The 10,689-nt window shown below is 31.5% G+C and overlaps 1 pseudogene; it reads right to left on the bottom strand.

Moving 5' to 3' along the window:
* On the bottom strand, nt 2,195–8,414 carry LOC104707595 (annotated as a pseudogene).

Below are 10,689 nucleotides of genomic sequence, written 5' to 3'. Positions count from 1 at the left end.
AATAATCCAAATTCTCATTAATTAAAGTTAAGTATGGAACAAAACTGAACACATAAAATGTGTATACTGAAATAGTCTAAACGTGCCATCATTAAAATAATAACTCCGCCAGTAACTATCATAACACAACTAAAACTTTATTTCACCAAGCGCTTTGATCTCTTCAGCTATTACCGATTCTATTGTTAAACGTGTACAGTTTTCACCCCATCAAAGCAACGGTATGTCATCATTATTGGCTACATTACCAAATCGCTCTCCAAAGCATTTGACTGAATCATATGCCTAAGCCTATAACACGGATGTAAAACCACTAATGGTGTAAGACTTTTCCGTAGGCCTTAACATCTTCATAGAATCAATAAGAGCTTCAAATGCTGACTAACCCTATAGATAAGTCTTCATGGCTTCATCATCAAAAACTCTTTTTTCACTTTCAAATGGTATTCTAAAGTTATGATGCAAGGCATAAAGTCCAATGGCTTGAAGAAGCAACAGCCCCAACCATTTACGCTGGTTAGGATACCATCCCTGACACACTAATAATCTTGCCCTGAGTTCATCTAACTTTGGACCTTCCCCACCAGGCATATTCATAAGTTTGAAGAACGCTTTATAGTCAGTTTCAGGTTCAAACTTTTATGTAGACATTGGGTCTGTGTTTAACCTCGTGATATGAGCAAATTCATTTAAGCCAAACCTGATAGGTTGACTATCGACGAGACATCAAATCTCCTTCTTATATACTCTTAACTGGTTACATAGTAGGAAATGTACAATCTTACCAGACCACACGAATTGCCTATCAACTAGCTTAACAATTATTCCAATTCCAATAGGTGCCTCCTTCGTTTTATCCCACACATCTTGTTCTATTGATTCTCTAATCCCAGAAAAATCTCCCATCTTGAAATTGTTGTTAATGCTTTTACCATCTAGAGGAGACTCTCCTTCTGCGTAAAAGTCTTGGAGGGTAATCCGTTGCTTATTTTTCAGAAATAACCTTAGCCATCTGATAAATATAATTCAGCAGTAAAGCATCAAATAAATCAGCCATAACATATAACAAACTCAGCCGCAAAGCATAAAATAACTAAGCCACAAATATATAACTCAGCCGCAAATACATAACTCAGCCGTAAAGCATAAAATAACTCAGCAACAAATACATAACTCAGTTGTAAAGCATAAAATAACTCAGCCATAAATACATAACTCAGCTGTAAAGCATAAGATAACTCAACCCCAAATACATAACTCAGCCGTAAAGAATAAAATAACTCAACCAAAACATTGAACAAACTAAGTCATCAATACATTGATAAAATTAACTCAGCCGTAAATCGTAAAAAAAACTCAGCCACAGATGTATTGATAAATCATAAATCAGTCGTAAAGCATACAGTAACTCAGCCATAGAATCGAATAGATCTAACAAATCAGCCATCATATGTAAATTAACGACGACGATAATCAGCCGTAAACTATCGATAAAAACCCTCATCAGCCGGAACACTCAAAAATAAAGGTTCAACACATATCGGAACTCGTAAACGAAGACGACTGTAGATGACAAACGAACAAGACAACAACAACGAAGAGAGAGAGAGAAAGCGAGAGAGGAGAGCGAGCGAGGATAGCGAGAGATGACAGCGAGAGATGACAGCGAGAGAGGACGGCGAGAGATGATAGCGAGAGAGTAGAGAAAGACAGAGTATCGCCGGCGCAATTAGAGTTCTGCGACTCAGGTTGTGAACAGTAAAAACCTTTCAGTTTCCCTCTTTTTTGATATAAAGAAGAAACTGTTGACTTTGGGGAAAAAAAACTGCCTAATGACGTAGATTATAGAGAATGATATGTATTTTAATTTGCTGATGTGTTTTAATATTTTTCTAATTAAAATCAAAAAATAAAACCAAAGGTTAATTGTAATTACACCGAGAATACGAAATATCTGAGTAATTTTTAGAAAATGTATAACATATAAGGAATAAACCTACTTTCTATAACATCTGAGTAATTCTTTCTAGAATTTTACGGTTCCAGCATTACTACATTATTAATTTATATAAGTTTTACTGTATTTGTGCAACTTTTATTATTCTCGGTTTAGTGAGTTTTTTTCAAACAGATTAAGTGCCTGCATCCGTAAAATTTATTTTTCGAATCTTTACAACAGATTAACGTGGACGAGGAAAAGTTCAGTAGAGTTTAATTGTACTCATTGACCTAAAATAAACACTTGCTTAATCTCTATTTTCTCCTGACATAATTAATTAGATGTATGAGGTTACAGAGTGATCTCTCAGTTTCAACGAGGACTAAACTCGGTGATTGAGAGCATATTCAATGACAACGTGCCAGCTCCACCTTGAGCTTGATTCGATGCATCGGTTCCATGCAATTCAACAGGAAGAGGTGTGGTGAAACCAGCAGCTGTAGGTAACGGAATTACGACAGTGTCACTTCCAAGCCACTGAAGAACCAAACTCATGGTTGGTCTTTTTGCAACATTCTCCTGAACGCACAACAAACCAATGTGGATGAATCTCATTATTTCGGTTGTCGAGCTCCTACTCAGGACATGATCGATGATACTCGCAGCCTCCCCCGCAAGCCAACACTTCCATGCCTATATATTCTCATCATAACTTTATACTCAATAAAATTTTGATAATCATTTGTGTATTAAGAAAGAAACAATACTTCATGATATATATATATATATATTTTCAGCTTTTGCTAAGGATACGACACTTAGCATATTATATATCTAACACCTGTCTTCTTTTGTGTTTGGACCTAATTAATTAAATTCATTTGTACTTTGGATCTAAGTAATTAGAGGCCCATAAAACAAACAAAAAAACTCTTAACATTTTTTTTTCTCTTCTTCAATAAGAACCAGTTGTAGACCCCTTATGATCTAAAGCCATAATTTATAAGTTTGTGGTTTCATTTTAGTTTATTTTGAAATTACATATGGGTTTCAAACTTATGTATGATTCAGGGCAAAAACGGTATGTAAATTATGTATAAAATTTATTTCTGGGTTTCAATCTTATAAATAATTCATAGGCAAGAAAGGATTCTAGATTATGTTAGATTGTGGGATGTTTATGTGTTCTCAAAATTCTCTTATAAATTCATAAATTTTTGGATTTTTATTTCTGCTTAGTTTAATTTAATCTTATATAATCTAATTGTGGATGATTTCCGTAAGTAATTTGATAATTGCTTACTCATTTATTCCCCATTACATACAAAAAAAAATTCATAAAAGTAGAATTCATTCTGTTTTCCATGAAATTAGAATTTAATCCCTAATTACTCTCTTTTTAATACAATTTTTCAGTTATTATTGTTTAATTTCAGTCATTAGGTTCCTATAAAGAATTATTATTTTTATACATCTTTCCAAATTTCAATAGGTATTCTTGAATAATTTTTAAATTATCTTTGCAGGTTATCATGTTTGTTGTTCACATTAATACTACATAAAAAAAAAATTTGTGAGAATGTTTGACAAATTTATTTATTCATTAGAGTGTTTATGTATGTCTTTCATACTCTCCATGAGCTGGTCCGACAATTTAGGATGTCATACGCCAATATTTTTTAAAACCCCATTTTTTATTATTGTAAACAAAATTATAAAATATACTAATATAAAAAATTACTTTCATTATTTTCATATATTATTTAGTTTTTTTTCTTGCTCACATTTGTTTTTTTAATGTTTTCATGTTCATTTAAATATATATACGAAAATAAATATTATATTGTCAAATAACTAATTATTCTTTTAAAACTTCTCGAATATGGAAACTTTTTTTTTAGAGTTAATAACTGAACTTATAATTTTAATTTTAATATTTTCCTACATAAAAAAACCTAAAACTTTTGGCCTAAAATATGTCCTAAAAAAATTGATGCCCTAATCTTTAACTTCACTTGCTTGACCTATAGGTAGAGCCTTGAATCATTTTTTTATTTTTACTTCAGGGTTGTTGTGTTTGTTGGTTTTGTTAACCTGTTAATATTACTACGTCATGAGAAAAATGAACTATATCATGATTTAATATGTTGGGCATGTTAGGTTTTGTTCTTTTCTTATATTTTAGTATTTCAATTTTTTTTTCCCTTTTGGACATTCATGTGGTATTGGATGATGCATATGAGAATTCATCTTTAAGAAAAAAAAACATATTTAAAACTATTATAAAAAAGGAAAATTGTATGCTTATATCATATGCTTAAAAAATCATGTTGTTAAGCTTGTGATGTCTTTTTATGTCATGGTACGATATGAGTTCCATTTTTCTATACTATATCTGATTAATTTGACTTCTATAGTTTTGAGTAGTATATGCTAATTGTATATTGGTATTATATATTTTTAAGAATCTTAGTATCAAATAGCTTTAGAATTAACCATCGTAGAAATAAAAGAACAAAAAAAAATTCCTAGAACATTTTCCACTTTCACATATAATAGTTTACTTTCTAAGAAATTATATTATTATGACATTTGACATTATAATATTCTACGGTTTTTCTTCTAAGTAGATACGACAAAATGATTATTCATTTTATTCAATTGCATCTATGATGATGATGAAATAAAACCATTGCATGTTTATACTTATCCAAAATTTAGTGGAAATTTTTATAACTTTATTTACTTGGATTCATTTTTATTATTAAAATTTCATAAAAACAATTTTAATTTGTATTAGAATGTATAAATAATAAATTATATTATGAGGGAGCAATGTGATTGCATTTTTTACCTCACTAAAAATTAACTGGTAAAAAAATTTATTAATTTCATTTTTGTTTATCTAAATTTCATATTTAGATTGTATTCATGTAAGTTATATNTTTTTATAACTTTATTTACTTGGATTCATTTTCATTATTAAAATTTCGTAAAAACAATTTTAATTTGTATTAGAATGTATAAATAATAAATTATATTATGAGGGAGCAATGTGATTGCATTTTTTACCTCACTAAAAATTAACTGGTAAAAATATTTATTAATTTCATTTTTGTTTATCTAAATTTCATATTTAGATTGTATTCATGTAAGTTATATTTTCAAAATTACATTTTTCTATAGATTTCGAACTGGTAAAAGAAATTGTGCAAACACAAGCGACAAAAGAAAAAAGATGGTGAATGCTTAAGACCATGTGCATTGGTAGTTCGTCATAGAGTTTCTAATAATTAAAATAAATAAAAAAGAATAATATTATTTTAATTGGAAAAGGGAAAATTGATTCTCAAGATTTAACATATAATGACACATCTAAGTAGCTAGATTTTTTAATTATAATAAACAAAATCCACAAAAGTTTAAAATCTTAATTAAATAGTTTATTTTGTTATTTTTTAATTTTCAAAATTTTTATAAGGCATAAAGTACAATTAGCTTTCTAACAAGTTCCATTATGCATAATTTTAAACAATATATTTATATTATTTAAAATTAATATTAGTTGATACAATAAAAATATTAGTATGATTAAACAAATTATGAAAGTTGTAAAAAAATAAGTATCGTGAAACTTTCACAAACTATATTAGTATATATAATTTTATTACTGATAATACATATATATTATGAAATATAACTACTTAATATAATTAAATATAATTAATAAGCAATTTAATATGTTTTAAAATATTAATAATTTTGTATTTATTTTTTAAGATCAAATGGAAAGAAAAATAACAAAATAAGTATTCAAATAAATTTATATTTAAAATATTAAGTTACATTAAAAATAAAAATATTATATTGACGAGAGACTCACCAATAGACACACAATATTATAAAGATATTCTCAAATTTCTCTACATTAAAAAATAATATTATATGATGAAAAATTTAATGAGTCTCTCACCAATGCACATGATCTAATATGTATTGAAAATCTAAAGGGAGAAAAAACCATACACTCTACTATGCAATCAAAATTTTTTCCATGTGTTGAAATACTCTAATACTATATATAAAAGGAAAACTCAAGTAACACTAAACAAATGAACCAAAAAAAACTAAAATGATCAGTATATCTTTGAAATCACAAAAATAACTATTGATGAGTAAACAAATAAAAACTAATAATTTCCAAATTACTAAAATTGAACAACATTGTAAGCTAAACTCGTGCGCGTAGCACGGGATGACTTCTAGTATATATATACATATGCTTACATATGCAGGGAGCCCGAGGGATTCGAAATAAGGGATTCGAAATAGTTCTTGTTACTTTGACCCGTTATCATCTCGAGAAGCACGACTCCAAAACTGTAAACGTCTGTCTTGGCTGAAACTCTTCTGTTCTTAACGTACTCAGGAGCCATATACCCCCTACGAACAGGCAACAATAACATCACAGATGGTCCTAATTTTTTTAATTATCTGAATTTCTGCAGAAGAATAACAGAGGAGCAAACTTACAAGGTTCCAACTACTTTTCTTGTCACTGCTCGAGTCTGGTCCATGTTAAACAACCTTGCCATCCCAAAGTCCGATATTTTAGGATTCATATCTGCATCTAAAAGGACATTGCTTGCCTTCAAGTGTCGGTGAATAATCCTTAGCTGAGAATCTTCGTGTAGATAAAGAAGACCTCGTGCAACGCCTTCTATAATTCTGAACCTCATGTTCCACGTTAGTAGCAAACGCTTCTCTTCATCTGCATTTTTCCAAAGAAGCATCAATAATACTAAACATTCAAAACTCACACAGCATCTAAGTGAAAAGGCTCACCAAATATGAAATTTTCGAGGCTTGAATTTGGGACAAACTCGTAGACAATAATCTGTTCATCTCCTTCATTACAAAAACCAAGAAGCTTAACTAGGTTCCTATGTTGGAGTCTTGTCAAGAGTAAGACCTCGTTCTTGAACTCTATATCTCCTTGTCCTGAGCCCGATCGGTAATATCCCCTGCAAACCCGATTCTCATGCTATAAGGTTTCTGACCCATCTAAAGATATATTTTGATAGAACATTTTTACAAGTTTATTTACCTTGTAGACAGATCCAAATCCACCTTGGCCGATCTTATTTACAGAGGAGAAGTCCTCAGTTGCGATTAGTATCATGCCAAAATCAAACCGGAGCATAGATTGACCACCAGAATCACACTGTTGCTCTGTACATACCAAAGAAAAACAACAACTTATGACCAATGATGCATCAAAAAGTTTTTTTTCAAAAGTTTTATTGAAAAAGCATGACAAAACATACCATTGATTCTGGTGTTCGATTTTCTTATCCGACTAGAGGCTTTGATCAGACCGATAAACACGAGAAGATTAATGACACTAGGAACCACCAATATCGCAATAATTCCTCCCTCCTGCAAGATGTTGAGTATCTCAAATTATTATTTTATTTATTTTTTTAATAATTTAGAAGAGATCCAAAAGTCTTTGTAGGCCCAAAGACTAATCTGCATGGGCAGGAAAACCATGTTAAATTACTAGAACCATGTGGCGGGACTTACCTCCCTTTACCACTGGACAATGTTTATCATTCATGGCTTGTGCTTGAGGAACCAAAGCTCCAGGAGGCGCAGGAACTCTTGTTACATTAGCAAAAGCGCCGTAAAAGGCATAAAGTTCCCACCGGAAAACACAGCTCGGTCGACAAATCCCGCCTCCTTGTCTTCCCCAGAACTGCTCTTTGAAATAGGTAACGGACTCTTGCAAACATTTCTTGCACTCGTCTAAAGTTATGTCCGGTGTGCATTGCATCATCATGTAAACATTTGGAAACTCAGTGAACTCCGCTCTGACAACACCGTAATACTTAAGAACCGCTGTGGAAGTGTCAACGGTTGCAGCCTTGAGCGCCCGGTCAACCATTGCATCCCATTCTTGGCGGAAACGGGTGATGTTCTTGTCGGATGTGTCGATAGCAACAGGGCTCGGGTCATTCGTAGCCGGTCCAAGCTCGAGTAGCCTATAAGTTGAGTGATTCGTGGTACGTACAAAACAAGAAACACGGTCTCTATCGTCACCGTCGCAGTTGAACGAATCAACACGGTTAGAACAACTTGTTTTAATCTGTCGAATGGATTTATCGACGCAGTCGATACAACCTTGCCTCTCGTAGTCTCTTCTACAGAAGGCAAGAACGTGAACTCCGTCGAGAGAAGCATTGTAGAATCCACCGTTTGAGGTGACTTTATCAGAAAGAGTAGAGAAAAGAGAGTCACGGTTTTTTTGGTAGCTGCTATTGGTAGGGAAGGAACTTCCGATGCAGTTGAAACCAGCTTTAACGCCGTGGAGGGTTTGAAGGAGAAGAATAAAGGAAGAAGTGAGCAAGATCGCAGTAGAGTTCTTCATTATTATTGTTAAGAAACGGTGTTTAGGGATTTGTTCATTGTCTTTTTTTTTTTTTTCTTTTTTGTAATGAGGGAATAAATGTTAAGATGTTATATTTGTATAATTAGGTGACATGAGTGAGAATGGGTTTTTGTTGACTACACAAGTAAGAAATCTGAGCAGTGGTTGACTTCTAAGATGGCCATTCAAATTCAGAGATTAACAAAATTTTAGCTCAATTTTATTCACATCTTGATTAGCCTTTTCTTGTGCCCAAAAAAAAAAAAAATATTACCCTTTTCTATTAAATAAAAGGCGATGTATCCAATATTACAACGTGTAAATGAGATTTACACATCTCTGTGTGAATGTGGAAATATCGAATTATGCTATTTGAAGATGACCAAAACAGATTTTAGAACCGTAGAAGGGGTTTGGTCATCTTCCAATGTCTCACATATATGTCGCATGTATAGGTCAAAACTGGAATAGCCGTATAGAAAGGGTTAAAACACTTGACGTTTTAATCACTTCGTGTGATGTAACCCTACATGCACATCTTTTTCGTTAAATTCGCGTGACCAAAAAGTCTCCCTTTGCTAGGTCTACCTTTGGTACGGAATAAAGAATATCACAATTCAAAAAATAAAAAAGAGTTAATTTTTTTTGTATATATAGCAATTTCTGACAAACTCGTAAGTCTTCTAAAAAATCTTAATGCAATTAGAAAAATAATTTTGGACAGTTTTGTTATTCTCCAATTTGCAGAAAAAGTTTCATATGATGGAAATATATCTATCAATTTTTCATGGACAGTTTTTGTATATATAGCAATTTCTGACAAACTCGTAAGTCTTCTAAAAAATCTTAATGCAATTAGAAAAATAATTTTGGACAGTTTTGTTATTCTCCAATTTGCAGAAAAAGTTTCATATGATGGAAATATATCTATCAATTTTTCATGGACAGTTTTTGTATATATAGCAATTTCTGACAAACTCGTAAGTCTTCTAAAAAATCTTAATGCAATTAGAAAAATAATTTTGGACAGTTTTGTTATTCTCCAATTTGCAGAAAAAGTTTCATATGATGGAAATATATCTATCAATTTTTCATGGCTTGACCACTCCAAGCCTCCATGATATTTATTTCCTATAATTTTGTCTTAAATTTTTATAATTTTAATAAAAATCACATGCATGACGTTATTAGTTTTATGGTCTACTGTGACTATTGTAACATACTATAATTTTATAAGATGCTCAATTTTTTATACTTTTTTGCTATTGATTCTTAAAAACAATAGCCACAATAGTCCTCAAATTAAACAATGAATTCCTAGTTTTTTTAGCTTATTCTAGTATTTCTTGAAGCTCAATAATTTGGACAAGCAAAATAAATAGAACAAACCTACTGTAACAAATGGTGAATTATGATTAATCTATAATAATACTTGTTCATTTTTCTAATATTTTAACTAATTCAGAAGCTAACCATAATATTAACAAGTTTTAAGTGAATGAACTTCCACCATTGTTACTATCTTTAAGAAGAAGTAATGTTGAAGTGGAGAAGAGCAAAGAGGAATTTTCAATCTTTATTTTATCTTTAGTTCCTCGTGATGCTAATATAAAAGCGGATAAATAAGCATGAAATTCCCATGTTTTACCGTATTTTATTTTTGTATGTAAACAATTTTTTCCGGTTTGGTTAATCAAACCTTTTTGATAATATAAGTTACATTTGAAAAGTACGTTGTCTTACTCTTAACCATGTTAACTAAAAATAAGAACGCATAACTAGCTCGTTACCACTAAAATAAACATAAATTTGCTTATACTACACGGCATCTTTTGCCCAATCTCTGCCATTGTACAGAATACAGAGACAGACAACGTGGTATAATACATACATGCTTAAATGCTCATAAGCATCACAGTGACGAGGATGGTGATGGTGATGGTGATGGTGATGGTGAGGGTGATGGCCGTGTAAGTAAAGCAACAGGTGTGGGCACAGGCATGGTGGTGTTAGCATGTCTTTCAAGCCAAAAGAGGATTGAAGTCATGCTAGGTCTTTTGGAAACATTCTCTTGAACACACAACAAACCTATGTGTATGAGCTTCACTACTTCGTTTATTGAGATGTTGTTACTCGGAGCAGCCAAAGGATCAATGATCTCTTCAAATCTTCCTTCAATCCACCTCTTCCATACCTGCAAATGATTTTTAAAAGTTCAATAAGAAGATGAAGAAGAAGGAGAAGTATAAAGATGATAGATATAAAGTGAGAAGCTTACAAAAGCTGAAAGCTCTTCTTCTTCCTCTTCTTCTTTTTCCAA

Source organism: Camelina sativa, chromosome 8, assembly GCF_000633955.1.
Source record: "Camelina sativa cultivar DH55 chromosome 8, Cs, whole genome shotgun sequence".
Taxonomy (NCBI): Eukaryota; Viridiplantae; Streptophyta; class Magnoliopsida; order Brassicales; family Brassicaceae; genus Camelina; species Camelina sativa.
Note: the sequence above shows the minus strand (reverse complement) of the source record. Positions and strands in the feature narration are given on the sequence as shown.